The sequence below is a fragment of the Trichechus manatus genome, unplaced genomic scaffold, assembly GCF_000243295.1.
Source record: "Trichechus manatus latirostris isolate Lorelei unplaced genomic scaffold, TriManLat1.0 scaffold00007, whole genome shotgun sequence".
NCBI classification, from domain to species: Eukaryota; Metazoa; Chordata; class Mammalia; order Sirenia; family Trichechidae; genus Trichechus; species Trichechus manatus.
Window position 1 is genome coordinate 9849915 of NW_004443943.1, and position 22627 is coordinate 9872541.

Sequence of the window (22627 nt, forward strand, 5' to 3'; positions counted from 1 at the left end):
GGGTCGGTAATCAGTGCAGGGCAGGTTCCAGTAGGCCGTGCCTGTGCTGCTTGGTGGTGTGATGTTAAGGGCACGGTGCAGGTAGGCAGGATGTAGGGGGGAGATTGTTATGTGCAGTGTGAAGATGGATATGGGAGAGAGGAGAGGGAAACAGGAGCCAAAAACATACAAATAAACAAAAAAGAGTACTAGGGGAGCCTGCTTTTGGAGTGGAGAGATGAGAGACTATGAAATGGAGAAAAACAAAAAAGGGAAGAAGAAGAAAAAAACGGAAAAGAATGAATAAATAAAAATCAGAAAGGAAAAAGAATAGCAAAGCTCCCAAGGATCCCACCGGTGCAGCTATGAGGTCTGGGGAAGTTGTTCTCAGGTGTTGCAGTACAGCCTGGCTAGAAGTCATAGAGGTATTCAGCACCAGATATTCAGGGAACAGAAAGAGAAGGAAGGTATAGAGAGACAAGAAATTGAGTAATGAAGAAAGACAAAAAGGGAAAAAGAGGGAAAAGAAAACAAAGCAAATTTAAAAAAAACAGTAAAAATAACAAGAAAAGCCCTCAGAAAAAACAGAAAAAAAAAAAACCCCACGAAAAAAGAAACGCTCTCAGGGATCCCTCTGCGCGTCTGCGCAAGCAAAGGGGGTAGGCTCCAAGAAGCACAGCACCACCCAGCTGGAATGGGCTCTGAACTCCAGAAAAGGAAAAGAAAACAAATAAACAAACAAAAGCCCCAGGGTCCCACCAGCGTGGCAGCCCAGATCGGGAAGCAGTTCCACACTCAAACAGAGCTCCTCAGCCCCTCAGGAAGAAGCAAAGATGGTGCACGGAGCCAGGTATTTGAGCAAAAGGAGGGGGAGGTGGTGAGAGGTAAGGAAGAATTCAAAAGAAGCAGAAAAAAAGCAACAACAAATGGCACTCAGAGAGCCAGCGAGTGTGGGCAGGTGGAATCCAAGCAGCCGGTGCTTCCTGGACAAGAGACTGTGGCCGTGGGAAGTAGAGGAGGCTGAGTGGGGGTGAAGAAGAGCGGGGCGTGGGAAAGTGTATATCGCAAGTCACCAATTGTTCTGTCTCCCACTGGAAGCTCCCTGAAGCTGCTTTCTCATACCCTCTATTTGCTGATCTCTGATAGGAGTCCAAGATGGTGGATCTTCGCTGCATCAGCTGATAGGGACCTCTGTATGAGTCTCTCCTCGCTCTCCATTCTCTGTCAGTTTTCTCACTCCATTGGTGCTTGGCTGAGTTCTTTATCTCTTCATTTGATGTTTTAGGGTTTCAGGATTGGTGTTTTCTCTGTTTGGCTTAGTTTTTTGGATATTTGCTGTGGAGGGACGGCGTGGTGCTTCTGCCTAGAGTGCCATTTTGCCAGAAGTCTAAAGGTGTCAGTTCTTCTTTGGTCTTCCTTATTCATCGTCCAGGTTTCGCATGCATATGAGGCAGTTGAAAACACCATGGTTTGGGCCAGGCGCACCTTATTTTTCAAGGTGACGTCTTTGCTTTTCAACACTTTAAAGAGGTCTTTTGCAGCACATTTGCCCAATGCAACGCGTCTTTTGATTTCTTCTTGACTGCTGCTTTCTGGGTGTTGATTGTGGATCTAAGTAAAATGAAATACTTGACAACTTCAGTCTTTTCTCCATTTATCGTGATGTAGCTTATTGGTCCAGTTGTGAGGATTTTTTTTTTTCTTTATTTTGAAGTGTAATCCATATTGAAGGCTGTGGTCTTTGATCTTCATCAGTAAGTGCTTCAAGTCCTCTACACTTTCAGCAAGCAAAGTTGTGTCATCTGCGTATCAGGTTGTTAATGAGTCTTTCTCCAATCCTGACGCTGTGTTCTTCTTCATATAGTCCAGTTTCTCAGATTATTTGCTCAGCATACAGATTGAATAGGAATGGTGAAAGGATACAACCCTACTATTTTAGGAGTACCAAAATCAAGAATGGAAACCCATCATGATGATAGATTTAGGGGATCATTCTGTTAATACTGTAGAATTTTTAACATGTTTCTATGTATCTCAACTTTCAGAACATACTTTTGAGGGTATTTGCAATCTTTTAAATAGAAGCAATTATTTTTAAACTATTTCTTACATAATAATAGATGATTGCCATAGTCTACAGTTAAAAGTAGAAGCCTTTTTTCTGTTCCTGAAATTCATGTATATTTATTGTTAATACTTATTGTTATTTATTTGTATATCCTTGTATCCTAAATAGAAGCACATGTGGCATGTTTCTATCTTCAGATCAATCATCTTTCTATTGATCTTTTATTTTAGTCTTAATTTAGAATGATAACATAGATATTTACATTTGGGCAGTAGTTTTGTTTGCTTTTTGTCTACTATTTTAACTTCTACGAAATCGTTGTAGTTAAGTACTTCTACCGTTGAAGGGACGTTGTGCGGGTGTTGAATATACTTAAAAAAAAAAAAAAACACTGCCGTCAAGTCAGTTCTGACTCATAGCAACTCTATAGGGTAGAGTAGAACTGCCCTGTAGAATTTCCAAGGAGAAGCTTCTGGATTCAAACTGCCAGCCTTTTGGTTAGTAGCCGAGCTTTTAACCATTGCACCACCAGGGCTCCTGAATGTACTTTAGGGAGTGTCTGTTTTCACACTTTACTAATATGATAGCAGGAAACAAAATTGATTTCTTTTCCTTCCAGGTTTGTAAATGAGGTTTGTAATTGAAGTAACTGCTGTGGTTGATTAGCATATGGACTTTTATTTGTTTATTTATGGTACAATTTGAGAGGTGATAAGCTCGCCTATCCATTTCTGTATATTGGGATACTGTTACACTTACAGTTCTTCATGGGCCTTTCACATCTGTTGGTCAAAGAATAGCATTTGTCAATTGTAATATTTCTTGTTAGAATAAAAAAAAAAAACCCTCACCCTGTGTTATTTTAGTATTATGTACATGCCTACACCCACACTTTAGCTGTGAGATGTCTTTGCTTTTCATTTGACTGTGAAAAAGTAACATAAACCAATCTTCCATTTAGTAAAGTAAAATAGGAAGAAGATCAAGGAAGAAAAAAATCATCTAAGTAGCTCAAGTAAAAAGAAACTCTAGAAAATCTTTGTATTCTCCAATTGTTTTTTTACAATATTCTACATATTGCGCTCATTTGATCAAATTTGTTAATTGCTTGGATAAAATATTCTCAATCATACATTTGGTCTTCTTGATCTATCAAAGGTATGATTTCATTTATGTAAATACAAAAAATGAGAAAACTAACTAATACATATTTTAAGGATGCATACATTGTAGTATATCTATAAATGAACCAAAAACCAGTTGCTGTAGAGTTGATTCAACTCATGGAGTCCCTGGGTAGTGCAAAGGGTTAAGCTCTCAACTACTAACCCAAAGGTTTGTGGTTTGAACCCATCTAGAGGTGGCTCAGAAGAAAGGCCTGGCCATCTGCCTTTGAAAGGTCACAACCTTGAAAACCCTATAGAGTACAGATCCACTCTGACTCACATGGGGTCACCATGAGTCTGTCAGTTAAAGCAAGTAATAATTAAAACAAAATTTAAGATACTCTTTATATCTGGAAAATAGTAAAGGGTTTTCGAGAGATTCTAAGTTAGTGGTAATGTTCTATTTCTTAAGCGGGCTGGTATCAGATACACATTTTTTATTTGATTTTTTGTGTTTAAATAGTAAGTAGAAATACATGATTTTTGCGTGTATATATATTTTCCCACACGAAAAAGCATGATTAAAAAGTGTATGTAACTATGACAAGAAAATTAATGCTCTGAATGAGACCTGAAATGTGTTCAGATCCCACGTTAGATTCATTTTACTACTTAATTATTATTTCACGTCTGATGTCATTGAGGCTATGCTTCTTACCAATAACAGATTTCAGTGAAATAATCAGATAATCAAATGAATTTAATAGTCTCTATGGAAGTAAACTGTTTTATATGATTATAGATATGAAAGATAAACCCATATGATAATTAATCTTTTCTTAACAAAGGTCAAAAACACATACTTAAATTTGTGAAAAGAAAATCTTTATTTTTAAAAATAACATTAATAAGCAATATAATTAGTTAGCAAAATATGAGGAAAAGTATACTGTTGTTAGTTGCTAGTGATTCGATTTCGACTCAGAGCAACCGTAGGGTTTTTTAGGCTGTAAACTTTATGGGAGCAGATTGCCAGGTCTTTCTCCCAAGGAGCTCTTGGGTGGGTTCTAACTTCCAAACTTTCAGTTATCAGCCAAGTGCTTAACCTTTGTGCCATCAGGGCTACTTGAGGAAAAGTATAGGGATTGGAAAATACCATAGGTGATAAATTTTATTAATATTATTTTGTGTTTTAGTGCTGTATAAAATAGTCTATATGTGAATCTATGTATGTATTATTAATCCTAGATCAGTATGGTATAACTTCTATTGTGTAGATTAATTGTTTAATCCCCATTGGACAAATGAAAAAACTGAGGTGAATGAATGCCCTGTATTACACTGCTAGTAAATGACAAAGCTTCAATATAAACACTAGTATCCTGACTTCTAATACGATTGTCTTTAGCAAAAAATGATAAAGCTATAATTGCAAAGTGATCTTTGGCTCTTTGAATAACAGAATATGTGTTTACTAGACTCATTCTTAAATCTAAAAGGAAGTCTCCATACTTTAAAATAATATAAAAATACTGTTTTAATTTGCATAACATTTTCATCTGCTAACTTCTAAATCCCATCCATCTAACCTCACCTTCAGCCCTATCCCAACACACTAAATTTCACAATAGTGTCCTGGAATCCAGTTTATTATAGGGAATGCATTTTTCCTTAAAAAACTCATGTTGAAAACCTTGATGGATGTACATAGACCTTGTTGTGTCTTTTGGAGACACTTTTGATGTAGTTTCATTGCTGATTGTTTTAATCTGACAACTCTAGACAGAAAGCTTTTAATATTGAACTATGGGTCTTTTGGCATCATCTTCCAAATATTCGCTTATTCCCTTCTAAGATGACTTGTGTGCACAACTTAAGGTTGTTGTTGTCTACTTAGAGTTTGCTTTAGTTTATTTTATTAATTCTCATTTTCAAAAGAATAGAAAGAACGGGAAAAAAAATGGATCAAATAATGGCAATGTAGATCACTCCCAAACTGTTTAAGGCTCCAGGTCAGGCTAGAATATAAGCCCCATAATGACAGGGAATTTTTTTCCATAGGAACTAGAATAATAATTGCTCAATAAGTATGTGTTGAATGAACGAATGTATAAACTAGATTAAATTACTTCTAAAGATGTATTTAACTCAAGGCTTCCATGATTCCGTAAAGTTGAAAGAGTTTATAAAGATATTTTATGTAAGATTCATCCCCAAGAGATTTGTTGTACTCGCTCTCCTGAGTCAGAAATGAAGTGTGCATTACAGCTGTATACAGAGATGAAGCCATCTCAGAAAAAGAACCTGGGAGTTGAAAGAGACCACTGCACCTCTCGCATTTTAAAATAGTTCTTCAGTAACTAGAACTTTTTTTTCTTCTGAGCCCCAAATAAAAAAGAAAATATCTAATCAATTTTGTTTAAATAGTTCAAAAAAGGTACTGTTTAACAATGTGCTTTGTGAAGAGGGGGTAGCTAAAAATAAAATAATTTTGCATCTGTTTTTCAAATATGTTGTTTTCTGTATCATAATCAATGCTTTATAAATATTGTTTTCTCCTATTCTTTCCTATTTTAGCCTTTCATGATTTACCTAGAGAAAAAATAGGAAGATATTGTGGTGTGATGGATCACTTTTGTGTGGCCTGTCTAGCCATGGTCTTGTAAATCCCATCCAGGTGACGGAACGGGGTGGGGTGGGGGGAGGATAGTGCAGATAAGGTATGCAACCAAAGGAACTGGTCAGTTTTGCCATCCTGCTGGGCTTGAAATGAGTGACCCTAGAGGAGGGAAAGAGAGAATCCCACTACCACCAAGGAAGAACAGCCAGGAGCCAACAATTCCTTTGGACCTGAGATCCCTGCACTGAGAAGCTACTGGACCCAGCACACAGAGAGCAAGCTGTAACCCTGAAGGTGGCAAGAAGCAGTGGCAGAGGCCCGGCACCAGGAGACAGTGTAGTGGGCTTCCTGGCCCACGTAGAGAGAAAGCTGAGTGCCTTTGGGGACAGGCCTAGGGCCAGGGAGAGGTGTGCCTGCGAGCATGGCTGGGAAGAGGCTGTCCTAATGGAAGAACTGAATCCTGAGTGTTTCTGAGCCTGAATTGTAACCGTTATTTACATAATAAGCCTCATAATCATGAGTATTGTCTGTGAATTCTGTGTGGCCATTGCAATGAATTGTCAAACCCAGTAGAGAGTGCTGTGGGAGGGATGGTTGGTCAGAGTTGGTAAAAATGGCGGAGAGAGAAGGCATGCCTGACCCCTGTCTCATAGGAATCAGCCCTGGGCTGTTGCTCTTGATTCTCTTTCCCTCTTTTGGGTTTGGAGGAGGTTAGACACTGCCCCCACACTGTTTTTACAGATATATATTTGTATCATATGCAAATAAATCAATGCTAATAGATCTTGGGTGCTTGTATTTTGGCATTACCAAAAAAAAAAAGTATAGAACAGCTAATTAAGCTCTAAGTTAATTTTGTTGTTGTTGTTCTGAGTCATAGCTACACAAGGTACAACAGAACGAAAGACTCTCTGGTGGTGCACCATCCTCACAATTGTTGCTGTGTTTGAGCCTGTTGTTGCAGCCACTGTGTCACTCTATCTAGTTGAGAATCTTCCTCTTTTTCACTGACCCGCCACTTTACCAAGCATGATGTCCTTCTCCAGGGACCGGTCCCTCCTAATAACAAGTCCAAAGTATGTGACACAAAGTTTCACCATCCTCGCTTCTTAGCAGCATTCTGGCTGTACTTCTTCCAAGACAAATTTGTTCATTCTTCTGGCAATCCATGGTATATTCAATATTCTTTGCCAACACCATAATTCAAAGGCATAAATTCTTCAGTCTTCCTTATTCATTGTCAAGCGTTCACATGCATATGAGGCAATTGAAAATACCACGGCTTGGGTCAGGCGCACTTCAGTCCGTAGACTGACATCTTTGTTTTTTAACACTTTAAAAAGGTCTTTTGTAGCAGATTTGCCCAGTGCAATGCACTGTTTGATTTCTTGACTGCTGCTTCCATGGGTGTTGATTGTGGATCCAAGTAAAATGAAATCCTTGACAACTTCCATATTTTCTCTGTTTGTTATAATGTTACTTATAGGTCTACTTGTGCGAATTTTTGTTTTCTTTATGTTGAGGTGTAATCCATACTGAAGGCTGTGGTCTGCTCTTCATCAGTAAGTGCCTCAAGTCTTCTTTAGTGTTAGCAAGCAAGGTTGTATCGTCTGCATGTTGTAGATTGTTAATGAGTTTTCCTCCAATCCTGTTGCCCTGTTCTTCTTCATATAGTCCAGTTTCCCAAGAGTATTTGCACACCATACAGATTGAATAAGTACGGCAAGAGGATACAACCCTGACACACACCTTTCCTGATTTTGAACCTCTTCGAACAACTGCCTCTAGGAGCCACAAGAGCACAGTTGAGTGTTCTGGAATTCCCATGCTTTGCAATGTTATTCATAATTTGTCATAATCCACACAGTTGAAGACACTATGTCTTTGTGTAGTCAATAAAACACAGGTAAGTATCTTTCTGGTATTCTCTGCTTTCAGCCAAGTTCTATCACACATCACACACCAGGAATGATATCCCTCGTTCCAAGTTCTCTTCTGAATCTGGTTGAGTTACTGAAAGTTCCCTGTCTATGTACTCCTGCAACCATTTTTTAATTATCTTCAGCATAATTTTATTGCGTGTGATATTAATGATATTGTTTGTTAATTTCTGCATTCCCTTGGATCACTTTTCTTTGGAATGGGCACAAATATGGATCTCTTCCAGTCAGCTGGCCAGATAGCTGTCTTTCAAATTTTTTGGCATAGATGAGTTAGCACTTCTAGCATTTCATCTATTTCTGGAAACATCTCAATTCGTATTCCGTCAGTTCCTGGAACTTTGTGTTTCACCAATGTCTTCAATACAGCTAGGACTTCTTCCTTCAATGCCATTGGTTCTTGAACATATACTACCTCCTGAAATGATTGAATGTCAACTAGTTCTTTTCAGTATAGTGACTCTGTGTTTCCTTCCATCATCTTTTGATGCTTTCTGTGTCGTTCAGTATTTTGCCCACAGAATCTTTCAATATTGCAACTCGAGGCTTGAATTTTTCCTTCACTTCTTTATGCTTGAGAAATTCTGAGTGTGTTCTCCTTTTGTTTTTCTAACTCTAGGTCTTTGCACATTTCATTATAATACTTTTCTGTTTTCTCGAGCTGCTGTTTGAAATCTGTTCAGCTCTTTTACTTCATCATTTCTGTCTTTTGCTTAAGCTATTGTACGTGCGAGAGCAAGTTTCAGAGTCTCTTCTGACATCCATTTTGGTCTTTTTTTTTTTTTCTTTTCTGTCTTTTTAATGACCTTTTGCTTTTTTCATCTATGATGTTCTTGATGTCATCCCACAGCTTGTCTGGTCTTTGGTCATAAGTAATATGTCAAATCTATTCTTGAGATGGTCTCTAAATTCAGGTGGGATGTACTCAAGTTCATACTTTGGTTCTCGTGGGTTGTTTAAATTTTCTTTAGCTTCAGCTTGAACTTGCATATGAGCCACTGATGGTCTGTTCTTCAGTTGACCCCTGGTCTTGTTCTGACTGATGATACTTTGCTTCTCCATGGTCTCTTTCGACAAATGTAGTCTATTTGATTCCTGTGTATTCCATTCACCAGGGTTCATGTGTACAGTTGCCATTGATATTTTTAAAGAAAGTTATTTCCAGTGAAAAAGTCATTGATCTTGCAAAATTCTATCATGCGACCTCAGGCATCATTTCTGTAGCCAAGACTGTATTTTACAAATGCTGATGCTTCTTGTTTGTTTCCAACTTTCTCATTCCAATCACCAGTAATTATCAAGGCATCTTGATTGCCTGTTTAGTCAATTTCGGACTGCAGAAGTTAGTAAAAATCTTCAATTTCTTCATATTTTGCGTTAGTGGTTAGTGCATAAATTTGAATAATAATCACATTAACTGATCTTCCTTGTACATGTATGGATATTATCCTATCACTGGCAGCATTGTATTTCAGGATAGATCTTGAAATGTTCTTTTTGACAATGAATGCAACATCATTCCTTTTCAATTTATCATTTCTGGCATAGTAGACCATATGATTGTCTGATTCAAAATGGCCAATACCAGTCCATTTCAGCTCACTAATGCCTAGGATATCAATCTTCAAGCATTACTTTCATTTTAAACAACTTTCAATTTTCCTTGATACATACTTTGTACATTCCATGTTCCGATTATTCTTATTAAACAGTTTGCAGCTGTTTCTTCTAATTTTGAGTTGTGCCACCTCAGCAAATGAAGGTCCTCCATCCACATCATTAAGGTCAACTCTAATTTGAGGAGGCAGCTCTTCCCTATTGTATTTTGAGTGCCTTCCAACCTGAGGGGCTCATCTGCAGCACTATATCAGACAATGTTCCACTGCTATCCATAAGGTTTTCACTGCAAGTATTTTCAGAAGGTCCTTCTTGCCAATCTGTCTTAGTCTGGAAGCTCCACTGAGACCTGTCCACATGGGTGTCCCTGCTGGTATTTGAAATACAAGTGGCATAGCTTCCATCATCTCAGCAACATGCAAACCACCACAGTAGGACAACCTGACAGAAGAATGGTGGAAGTTCATTTTAAAACATTTAAAAGTTCATTGTAAAACAGTCACACTTTTCCAGTAACTTGTTTTGGTTTATATACAAATACTAAGCAATATTTATAGACTAAAACCCTATAAATATTGCTTAGTATTTGTATATAAACCAAAACAAGTTTGTGGAAATATATGATAGTTTTACAAGCCAGAGGTCCCTGGGCATCTATGCAGAAATGGCTTAGAGTAGGTGCTCAGGGACTTTTTGTGTGTGTGTCTATATTTTTCAAGCAGATCAGCAATCTTATAGTTATGTTTTTCTTTGTTATATAGTAAGAGCAGTCAACAGTTTTTAAAACTGCAGAATAGCAGTTTACTTTGTAAAATCCAGTGTCTCAGCAGCGATATTAGCCTTAGGAGTAAACAGAGGCAATATGATGAAATGAGTGAGCACATGGGCAGTCTCTTAGCTTCTCATACTTTTCCATTTGACCTATGTTGGCCATTGCTCAATCATTAATATTTAATTTCTCAAGGGTTCCTTGTTTACTCAGGGTTATATGATAAAGTGCAAATTTTCATAAACCTTGTAACTGAATTTTTTAATTGAGATTTCTTTGTCATTCATCCATCCATCCATCCATCCATTCTTATTTTTGAGAGGTGTTGGGCAGGAGTGGGTGAGAGGAATTTGTTCTATATATTGAGATGCAGCTCAGTCAACTAACCAGTAAGCTTTCCATAGCTATGACTTTCCAATCCCAAACCAACCAAAACCAAACCAGCTGCTCCAAGTAGATTCTGACTTATAGCAACCCTACAGGGTAAAGTAGAACTGCTGCATAGTATTTTCAAGGAGTCACTGGTGGATTTGAACTGCTGACCTTTATGGTTAGCAGCCAAGCTCTTAACCACTATGCCACCAAGGCTCCTTTCCAATCCCAATTCCCCTCAAATAATTATTTCCTAAACTATGCATTATAAGTTTATACTGACATTTTCCCACTATTTACAACGCATTACACTTTCGGTTACTTTTCTTTCTCCCTCACTAGAATTCAAGCTCTTTAAGTACTGTGCTAGTGTCCAACTAGATATATCTAATGCCCAACAAGTATAGTGCCTGACACCTAGTGTACATTGGGTAAATGTTTGTTGATTGATTAAGTAAATGAACGAATACTTGATATAAGGTGAGTGATAGGGTATCTACTTTAAAGATGCTGCTTTCAGTGACAGAGATGGCATAAACATAGGTAACTATTATCTGGCAGGGCATTATGCCACAGGAAAGAGCTCAAGGGAAGGTATTCCTTACTACTTGCAACACAAGAGCTGGCTCAGGGCCAGGTATACCGCAGCCTCATAATTTTGATCATTAGTTCCTTCACAAGTACTACTTCAAATTGTGCAACGTAGCCCTTTGAGATTGAAATGCTGGGGATTGATTTTATCTAGATTTGCTTACATCTTGGGATTAAGTTTGGTGGCTACTTATTTAGAAATATTGTACTTACATAGTTCAAAAGCAGCACTAAAAATTGTTAAATGCTTTATAAATCATTATAAAGACTTGCTTCATCCCTGATTAGGATCTTTTGTTAACAGAAGGTAAATCATGTTTTGTCAATGATATTGTCAAAAATAGAAACAAAATTTACTACACAAATTAATTTATTATGCTTACTCAAATTTTGATGACAATAGAAGTTTTTATTTAAGTATTTTTAAATTTTCAGTGTCATTCCAATCTTGTGAAGGAGAGGGAAGAGCATATAGGATGCAAAAAAAAAAAATGGTTTTGATTAAGTTCTTACGGGATAGTTGAACTGTTCACCTTCAACAACTAAAGGTGTTTCACAATCCTATTATACATTTTTATATTTCTGACTAGGAAAATTACACCAACTACCTGATTTAGAAGGATAAAATACTTATTTTGTTGTTTGTTTAAACTAGCTATGTTTATTATTATTATTTCTATTTTTAAGTATGCAGGCTATTTCTTAAATCTCAGTGGGTTATTCATTAAAAAGAACCACTAAACTCATTCCTTCTAGCATTTTTCTGTAAGGTTAATGTTTCTGGAAGAGTCCCTTTAAATTAAAATACAGAATGTTAAATTCAGTATTCCAAATGTCAGATTGTTATAGTGAGCAGTTTAACAATCAAGGGCTTGATACTAACATTTATAGAAATGATTAAAAGCACCACAATTAATCAGAGTAAATGCTGATTTGTATGCTCAAGACCAGTGGTTCTTAATCTTTTGGGGGCATAAAATCTGTGGAGATATTTTAAGAAACACATGCTCCAGGGATTTTATTTCAGAAAGTACAAGGGGTGTATGAATCAATATTTATAAATATTTTACAGATAATTCTAATGTGCACTAAAGGTTGAGGACCATTGTGATCAAATATAACTTTCCAAAGTGTCTATAAATCAGACCAAGCAATACATGAATCAATGCTATGTCATTTTATTTTACCTTATGTTATTTAATTTGGCTGAATTTAATTTAATTGTGGTATGCGCTTCAGAAGGACACTTCAGGGTTATGAATAAACTGCTAGAAGATCCTTGAAAGAAGACTGTTTTTGAGTCCAGAAGCCAAAAACATCCCCTCACCCAACAGAGCTCTTCTGAGTGATGACTGGTGCCTGGAGAAGAGGACCATATGCATGGACTGCATAAGGAAGCACACTGGCTGAGGAACCTTATCTGTTTATTATCTCCTATAAGGGACAGGGAGCTCTGGTGGCACAGTGGTTAAAAGCTCAGCTGCTAACAAAAAGGCTGGCAGTTCAAATCCACCAGCCACTCCTCGGAAACCCTATGGGGCCGTTCTGTTCTGCCCTACAGGGTTGCTGCAAGTTGGAATAGACTCGACGGCAGCCAGTTTGGTCGGGTTTTATACGGGGCATGTAGGGGGTAGTAGTGGTTCAGTGGTAGAATTCTTGCCTTCCAATCAGGATACCTAGGTTCAGTTTCTGGACAAGGCACCCTAAGTCTGTCAGGAGAGGCTTGCATGTTGCTGTAATGCTGAACAGGTTTCAGCAGAACTTCCAGACTGAGAGGGACTAGGAAAAATGGACTGGCGATCTACCTTTAAGAATCAACCAGTTAAAACCCTATGTATCACAATGGTCCAGTCCACAAAAGTTCATGGGGATGGTGCAGGACCAGGCAGTGTTTTGTTCCATTGTACATGGGGTCACCATGAGTTGGGCTGACTCAACAACTAACAGTAACAACAGCATGAGAGACATGACCAGTAACATGAATATGATGAGCAAACTGTTATAAGAATGGCTGCCCTTGAGCTTCATCTCAATAATTTGAGAGTTCTTGATAGTCATATGAATCTTGACATTTTTTTTTCTGTATTCTCTGAAAACATAGCATTTTAGGATCAGAAGATACTTCCAGCAACTTTTTTGAGTCTTAAGTTCTTAACAAGAGAATTGTCAGATATTGCATCTTAACTGGTCTCGACCTCCATATTAATCTTGAAAACATTGAAATGCTTAGAGTGGGAGGAATCCAGGAACAGTGGCCAAGAAAATAAAAGTTCCCTTCAGATCTTCCAGGTCTGCTTTCTGTGCCCCCTTCTATCCTGGCTGCATCTCAGTCTTCCAAGTTTTCAGCCAGTGACTTGGAAATTTTTTTTTTTCATTTTTGTATCAAAATTTCCTGTAAGAAAATAACTTGATTAACTCCATCAAATTACATACCCCTTAAGGGCAGAACTACTAATGTGATTTTTGCCATTTGCCTGAAATGGAGTTGATATTCAGTAATATTACTTGAATCAGTGGATGCATACTTTACGCTAAGGTGTAAATTCTTGAGTATGCCAGAGATAATGCATGTACAACATTTTAGGTCAGAGGAATAAATACCAAGTTTGCCTGTTGCTAAGATAAGTGGGAAAGGAGAGAGCCCCAAAAGGTGGTAATCACTTCAATGACTAACAGAACTAAAATCACTGAAAGCATCTGGCACACTTCCTCATATGTCACCATATTCTAATTTTGACAGTCAACGATGTGGACCATAAGGTATCAATCAAAGTTTTCTCTGGATCTCAATGCAACCTCCCAAGGTTTGAAGTCCTGTAAGACTGAATAAGTCTGATTAAATCCGCTACCCTTGAAAAATCATACAAAAAGCCCTATTATAACTCAGAGATATCGTTATCATTCTTCTCTTTGATAACTATTCATGACATTAATAGACAGAATTTTCCCAAAACAAATAAAAGATAATCTATAGCCAAAGAAGACTTGTCATGCCACTTTGCCGTCCAACCATGAAGTATGGCACTGTGGACCTTTATTCTACCTTCCACTTTCATTTCCAACAAGTTATACATAAATAAACAGTGAGCATTCTGTAGAACTCAGTCTCACATGTGGAGGAAGATGTCAGTTGCCCAGTGTGATTTTTATCCTACCTCAATATTTGTCTTTCCATGTTCTGGTCCCAAATCTAATCCTTAACCAAAGGACTATTCTAAATCTCCAATGCTAATTTTTGTAGGAGAGGGATATTTTTCACCTAAACCACAGAGAAATGTTTTTAGTGCATCTAATTTGTTAACAAGGAGACCTGGTGGTGCAGTGGTTAAGTGCTCGCCTGCTAACTGAAAGGTCAGAAGTTCAAACCCACCACCTGCTCCGCATGAGAAAAATGTGACATTCTGCTTCTGTAAAGATTTACAGCCTTGGAAACCCTATGAAGCAGTTCTACTCTGCCCTGTAGGGTTGCAATGAATCAGAATCAACTCGATGGTGATGGGTATGGTTTGATTTTGGTTAATTCATTAACAGAGGCAATGGAAAGAAATACTTCTCTTTCAAAAATTATTAGGCATCAAAGAACTACAAGCAAAACAGCCTGTCATTATCAGTGTACTCAGAGTCAGGATACTGCTTATGTAATATATTTTAAATCAATAACATGTAGAGCTAATTTAGTATTTTACGTTGTATAGCATAGTTCATCCCTAATAACTGCTCAAAAGGCGTCATTGAATTGACATGCAACTTCCCTTGGGTATAAATAGAAAAGCAGTTGTGCATCAGCAAAAGAGGATAAGTACAATTAATTAATCCATCAATAAATCCTCCCTTCTCAATTTAGTAAACTCAGAATTATAGCACTTTTTTTTTTTTTTTTGCTTGTTTGATAGTTTTATTATTATTATTTTAATACAGTGAGGTAGAAGATATTTATCCAATTTGGTAAATGGCCATGGGCCGGGACGAAGAATTGGTTCCTGCAAAAGAAATGTTTTGGTGACTTTGATGACCATGGGCAAAACTGTGTAGTTACTCACTAGCTATTCCCATTAAATCAATGTTGTATGGAGTTAAATGTGCCACAAAAACATGCGTCATTGCTTCAGGGCCAGCCTTCTGTTAAAATTAGCAAGTCTCATGTGGAAGTATCTGAGAACCACTTTAGAACTCTAGTTGTAAGCAAGTAGCTGACTTGTTTTTTTGACTACGTATACAATCTGTTCTTACATTCTCTTCTCTTTTAAGGTGAACCTTTAAGAGAATTAGGGGAAATAAAAGCATCTAGATATGGTACAGAAGTAGATTGAAAAGGATTCACTTCAGTATGGTAGATATATTGTTAAATGCTATTACCATATCGTGAATACAATGCAATATCATTATAATCCCTATTATAAAATCACGTGCAAATATTTTTGACTATAACATTATATTTCAATAAACTAATTTGATTGATATTTAGGAAGTACATATAATGAGATTTGATCCAGGCTAGTATATCAGAAAAAGGCCTGACAAGAATAAAACAGGGCAATTGAAGATATTTTGATAAAGTGATTATTTACTAGGTAAGGGGAGGGTTTAGGGACCACAACTAAGGATCATGCCTTCAGTACCTGAGGCTAGCATTATCAGGACTTTTTTTCCATGCTGTATTCCAGTACTGCAATCCAGAAAGGGATGGGTAGGATATGGTTACCAGAACCTGAAGTCCTATGCATTGGCGTATACATAAGGAAGACTGTACCATTGTTTACGTTGTTTTTGTATACCCTCCAGCGATGTCTGACTCATAGTGACCCTAATTATTTATAGCATCTTTTAAATGTCTTTTTTTTTTTTAATTGTGTTTTCGGTGAAACTTTACACAACAAGTTAGTTTCTAAATGAATAATTTCTTTTATAAGGATCAGTACAAAGCTGGTTCCTATGAGGCAGAGGTTAAAGATGTCCCAAATGTCCAACTTTTCCAAGCTGCTGTACCACTCTATCATCTCTAACATCAACTACTTTCTCTCCCCTCAGTAATCTCCCTCCTGTCTCTGGGTTCCCTAATTCACTGCAGCGTCTCACAGAACTCATGAACCGTGTAAAGGAAATGGATCACACAGTTGTAGAGGCCAGCAAGTCCCAAATTCGTGGGTCAGGCATAGGCTTCTCCCAACTCACGTGGCTGCAGGGTTTGAGGAACCTAAACTGGCAGTTCAGACCACAGGCTGCTGGCTCACAAGGCTGCGGAAGCTGGCGAATCAGGTCACAGGAAAGGCCGCCGGTTCAAGGGGCTGTGAAGGCCGGCAAATCCCAGAATCGGCAGGTCAGATGGCAGGCCTCTGGGGAGGTCAGTTGATCACGAACCAGACTTGGGATCCAGATGCAGAGAGAGAGAGCCTTGCCAGGACACACACATATATCTTAGATGCAGGCCACACCCCAGGGAAGGGCATGACTTTAGTAAGGGTGGGGCTTAAGTCACACCCTCCTGCAAGGCTGCAACTCAAGACACACCTTACACCAATCCTGCCTCATCAACATGTAGAGGTCAGAATCCGCAACATGTAAAATGGAGGACAACTACACGATACCAGGAATCATGGCCCAGCCAAGCTGACACAGAACCCCAACCATCACAGGCTCTATATACCTTATTTGCATAGCCCCACTCAGTCATTCTGTGTGAGTCACAAAGACCATGGCTGGAAGGACCATATGAAGTAATTCATTGCACTGCAGGTTCTCATTTAACAATTACTACAGGTGTTGTTCAGAGACATTGGTTACATTTTTCACATTGTTTTAATATTGTCATTAATCCCCTTCTGGCTGTTTTCCTTCCAGTAATCTTGTTTCCCTGTCTCCTTACCCTTTCATCTTTGCTTTAGAGTAGTTGTTGACCATTTGGTCTCATTTAGATGATTTTTTTAAAGGTTCACAGTAATCACTGTTAATATTCTTTATTTTATGAGCCAATCTGTTATTTAGCTAAAAGGTACCCTCAGGAACTACTTTCCGTTAAAGGTTTATGGAGTAAAAAAAAAAAAAAAAAAAAAAAAAACCATTGCTTTTGAGTCGATTCTGACTCATAGTGACCCTATAGGACAGAGTAGAACTGCCTCATAGAGTTTTCAAGGAGAACCTGGTGAATTCAAACTGCCAACCTTTTAGTTAGCAGCAGTATCTCTTTAACCACTATGCCACCAGGGTTTATGGGATATCTCAGGGCAGATGTCTAGAGGAGTCCTCTAGTCCCAAACAGTCCGGTAAGTCTGGACTTTTTTTTAAGAATTTGAGTTCTGTTCTGCATTTTTCTCCAGTTCTATCAGGATCCATCTGTTGTGGCCCTGATAAGAACAGTCTTTAGTGATAGCTGGGCACCATCTAGTTGTCTTGGTCTCAGCGTAGATGAGGGTGTGGTTTGCTTAGTCTGTTAGTCCTGAAGACTAGTTTCTTTTCTGAGTCTTTGGTTTCTTTCTTTCTATTTTTCTTTGGACAACATGAGATGTTAGTTTAATCTTTAGATGGCCACTCGCAAACTTCTAAGACTCATAAATGTCTTTTTGATTTGGGAAAATTCACTACAAGCCTGAGAGTTAGAAACTATTTTGGGGCAACTGGCTCATAATTCACCTTCAGGGAAAATGAGTCAAAGGGAATTATTCAAAATACAGTGCTTCGTTAGATTTGGAATACATTAATACTGAGTTTCGCATTTTATGTGTACCAAACTGGTGTAACTCACCCTTAATTTTTTTCGTTTAAATTTATTCATGTGTAATGGTAAAGAAGAGGTAGAAGAAAAATAGCTTACTGCAGAGTCAGCCTCAGCACTCATATTAAACATTTTCTATTAAAAATCAAGAAAAAAATAATCAAGAAAAGTAAAAGAGATACAGCATATTCTTTTTTTTTTTGATAAAGAAATACTATGATATTTTAAATTTGAGTATACGAGGCAGTACTTCTGTTGAGAGGAGATTTAGCAAGAATATCATTTAGGGTCCTCATTTATCCACTACTAAAATTGGAATATATATGTTATAGTATAGATGCTATATTATATATAATATATATTATAATATATTTTTATGTAAAATTGTACTATATAATATATACCAGAAGATGCATTAAAAGAAAAAAAAAAGACAAACCCTTTGCCGTCGAGTCAATTCCAACTCATAGCAACCCTATAGGATAGAGTAGAACTGCCCCTTAGGATTTCCAAAGAGCAGCTGGTGGATTTGAACTGCCAACCTTTTGGTTAGCAGCCAAGCTCTTTAACCACTGTGCCACCGGGGCTCCTTAACGTGGTGTAACTTGAATAAAAAGTAAAGTAATAAAGCATCAATATATAAATATAGCCAAATAGAGCATGAGATTGTAATTATAATCTTTGATTTACAGATGAAGAACTGAAACTTTAAAAGGTATATGATTTCCTCATGGATTCAAAAATAGCACTAAGCCTGAGTTTTTACCTGCCTGTTCTAGCTCTGCTGGGTGTAATCCCATGTACAGAAAATATAATTGAGAAGTGAGCCTTTCTTTCTCTCTTATTCTTCACTCATTTTCTGCTTGAACTCAACATTTCTTTTTGAGAATTTTCTTGTTTTCCATAGTTCACAGAGTAGAACTTCTTAGTTTATTAAACAGTAAAGGAACTAAAGCTCACTGTAAGAACACTTGAATCAGCAGCCTGCTACATAATGGATTCCATATGGAAGTGGCTAGTATGAACATTGTCATTATCATCAAAACACATTTAGTAAGTTTGCATAGGCAGTAAATCTACAGAGTGCTTGACCTCCAGGAGTCTGCTGCCACTGAAATCTTAAGTGAGAACTTGGTTAAGAGTAAGCATTTACATAGGGAATAAACTCCCTTGTAAATTCTCCTCTTTTTGCTTCTCTTTCAAATTGTTAATTTGTCTTGAAAGTTCTAAAAATAATGTTCAATTCCTTCCTTTACACTGTAGAGATTAAGAATAGTGCAGCTCTTCTGTTACTACATGGTGAACCATGTGATAGGCTCAACTCTCTGTGATTCTCTTCATGTTTGATGTCATTAATAATATTACAACTAATAACTAATATCTGTTAGAATGTAGGTGCCAAAAAGAGCATGAGATTTGGTCTGGTTTTTGAACTGCTAATTCCTAGCACAATGCCTAACACACAGTATGTACTCAATACACATTTGGCGATTAATGAATAAATTTACTGCAGCCTCTTACGTAACAGATATGGCATTTTCTGATGTAATTCTCATAATAAACCTGGATAACGTTATTAAAACAGTTATAGATGAACAAACCAAAGTTTGGGGAGTATAAGTAACTTGCCAAATCCCCCAAAATAATCAGTTCAAGAAACTATTTGAAACCAAATACGTCTTACTTACTCCAAAGCCATTGTGCTTAGCCTCTGTTCTTCAGTTCACACCCTTCTGCTTTCCTATCCACTGAGAAGTCCTGGCATCATTCATTCTGGCAATTTTCAGAGCTTTCATTTCTTTTCATTCTTAAAGTCTGTTCTGAAGTACAGATCCTAAATATTTCTGTCTGAGCTAATATAACAGGTCCTTTTGAAGACAGATCTAGCAGAATGTAAAATAGGTGAAGTGTGTATTTAGCATTACCTCATCTTTTAGCACCAAGCTTACCCCGTCTCCTTGCAAAACATTTAACAGAAAACCCACTCAGGCTTTCCTCCAGAAAACCATTTCTCTGCACCTTTTCAAATTGTGGCTATTTTCTCACGCTTTGTACACTTCACCACCAGGAGATGGAAATAGTGTCTTCTTCCTCTACCCATATACTAAAGCTCTGCTCTTTTGAGACTCATGTTTCCCCTTCCCCCAGTCCATCTTCTCAGAGATCCATCCTTGTTAAAAAGTTGGGCTCAGAGTTCTTCCTCTCTACCTCAAGTCCATCTATCATCCTCGTGCCTTTACTGTCTGCACCAGGACAATATGTTTGACACAATGGCCTCTCAGTTCCTTGATCTTCTCATTTTTGATGACTTTCTTCAATCTATTTTGAGTGCTCACAGCCCAGTGTCAAACCTTAGAACTCAACAGAACTGGAATTAAAATGAGGCAACTGAGGCACTTGCTTTTTGTACATAGTTTAAGAGGCTGCTGAAAATCTCAATACTTAAGATAAATGATATTTTTAATGCAATATTTTTAAAAAATGTAAAAATTGCTACAAAGACCCCATAATAAACAGTATACCAATTTTTTAATTAAAGACAAGATCAATAAGTTGAAGTAAAAAATTATTTAAGAGTGTCACTTAGTCAAAAGAAATTGTCAAACATAGCAGTTCTTCCAAATGAAAATGAGGTGAGCAAAAAAGTAGATTTTAAAAATATTGTTGGTGAGTTTGCTTACATTAAAGCCAGGAAAGTAAAATTTAATAAATCCTGGGTTTGGTATAAATAAAATGCTTAAAAAGAAGGTGTGTTTCAGTGTCAAACCCTGCTGTCTTAGTCATATAGTGCTGCCATAACAGAAATAACACAAACGGGTAGCTTTAACAAACAGAAATTTATTTCCTCACAATTTAAGAGGCTACCCACTACCCACTGCTGTCAAGTAGATTCTGATGCATTGCAACCCTGTAGGACAAAGTAGAACTGCCCCATAGGGTTTCCAAGGCTCTAAATCTCTATGGAAGCCGACTGCCACATCTTTCTCTCGTGGAGAATTGGTGGGTTCAAACCTCCGACCTTTTGGGTAGCAGTTAAGTGCTTTAACCACTGTGCCACCAGGGCTCCTTAGGAGGCTAGAAGTCCAAATTCAGGGTGCTGGCTTTAGAGAAAGGCTTTCTGTCTGTCAGCTCTGCAGGAAGGTCCTTGTCTCTTTTGAGCTTCTGCCCTTAGGAGATCTTCATGTAGCTTGGCATCTATCTTCTCCCACCTCTGCTTCCTTGCTTGCTTGTGTCATCTCTTTTATGTCTCAGAAGAGATTGGCTTAAGATACTCCCTACACTAATACTACCTCATTCACATGACAAAGAAAACTCGATCCCAAGTGGGTTTATAACCACAGCTATAAGGGTAAGCATTTACAACACATATTTTGGGGGGAAAAATTCAATCCATAACAGCCACTTTCCAATTTTTCATTTTTTTCTCAACTACTTTAATAAAGTGAAAAATATAACCATTAAAAATCACATAAAAATATGTATAGAGCATCCACATATTTCTTTTGCCTTAAGCTCCGAAAGGTTCCCCATGATAATATCCAACACCATTTGTAATCGCTTCATCATGCGAGTGTCTGTGTGTTCCCATTTATCACACCTTTGTCTGTTCCTGGAACAGGGAGATACACATATAAACACAAAGACAAGCTGGTTAGACTGGCACTGGGATTCTATTATTTACGGAAGTTAAGCCTGATTGAGACCTCCTCCCCATCTAGTAATACGGGTTACTACCCTTGAACTGTAGATTTTATCTAAAAACTGGAGAGTGTTAGAACCCAACATAATCTCTGACTCCCAGTGTGCATTAAGATTGCCAACTACAAGAAATCTACTTCCAAGGCTTTTGTGTGTCTTTAAGTCCTGAGCAAGAAACTCTGAAAGATTCTTGGTTTATCTGATAGATTATTTAATGACACCATTTTTTCATTCTTTCTTTAAGGTTTGTTTGTTTAGTATTTCCAGCATTTTAGGGGCTCCTTTGGAGTAGAAATCCCAGTTTGACTTCAGACTTGGTCTGGGAATCCCCAAAACTCAACCCTGCACAGGAACAATCACTATAGTTCTTTTTGTAAAAAACCTCACTAATAATTCATTGTGACATAATCAACTACCCCAATCTCAATTTCCCTGACATCTGCTTACTGGAATGAAACACTTTAAAATAAATCAATCACCCTATGTGCTGTTGCCTCAGTGGTTAATCATTTGGCTGCTAACCAGCAGTTCAAATCCACCAGCTACTCCTTAAAAAGCCTATGGGGCAATTCTACCCTGTCCTATAGGGTTGCTGTGAGTCGGAATCAAACTCCATGGCAACATTTTTTTTTATGCTCTATTGATATTAATATTTTGAAAAAAATTGATACATCTATTCTTTTACAAACATGCAAGACATTTTGATTCTAGGGAATTTTTATATTGCAGAATTTTCCCATGAAAATTCATAAACAAAAATTTTCATGACCATCAAGCAAGAGCAAATAAAAATAAGATTAAAAATAGCAGATGACTGAATGGCTTATTGTGCTTGAATATTGCTATTCCATTACTATTCACAATAAAAATTTTAGTATATTTTCCAGTATATATATATATATATGTATGTATATATATATATGTATACGTATATATATATGTATGTATACACACACACACACACACACACCTATATGGAGCCCTGGTGGCACAGTGGTTAAGAGCTTACCTGCTAACCAAAATGTTGACAGTTCAAATCCACCAGCTGCTCCTTGGAAACCCTATGGGGCAGTTCCGCTCTGTCCTATACAGTCACTATGAGTTGGAATCAACTTGAAGGTAACAGGTTTGGTTTAGTTTTTTGCATATATATTTAT

General features: G+C 37.5%; 1 protein-coding gene across 16 annotated transcripts in view; it reads left to right on the forward strand.

The window, feature by feature from the left end:
• Window positions 1–22627, forward strand: part of PCDH15 (protocadherin related 15) — an 803588-nt gene that overhangs the window by 52788 nt on the left and 728173 nt on the right. The window lies entirely within an intron of this gene.